This window comes from Trachymyrmex cornetzi, unplaced genomic scaffold (assembly GCF_001594075.2).
Source record: "Trachymyrmex cornetzi isolate Tcor2-1 unplaced genomic scaffold, Tcor1.1 scaffold1456, whole genome shotgun sequence".
NCBI classification, from domain to species: domain Eukaryota; kingdom Metazoa; phylum Arthropoda; class Insecta; order Hymenoptera; family Formicidae; genus Trachymyrmex; species Trachymyrmex cornetzi.
In genome coordinates, this window is record NW_017296044.1 from 51,808 (window position 1) to 52,059 (window position 252).

Sequence of the window (252 nt, forward strand, 5' to 3'; positions counted from 1 at the left end):
TGATTACGAATCTGCAGTCAATATTCGAAAATTCAAAATGGTAGACCCAATATAACCGACCAAAAAGCGTAATATCACTTGATCCTAATCAAATTTATAATAAAAAATTTATCGAAATAACAAAATTTCAATCTCTACAACTAAAACTATTTCAATAAAAAATCGAAATTTTTGGTCGGTCATATTGGGTCTACCATTTTGAATTTTCGAATATTGACTGCAGATTCGTAATCAGCGACCTCGAAAACCCCC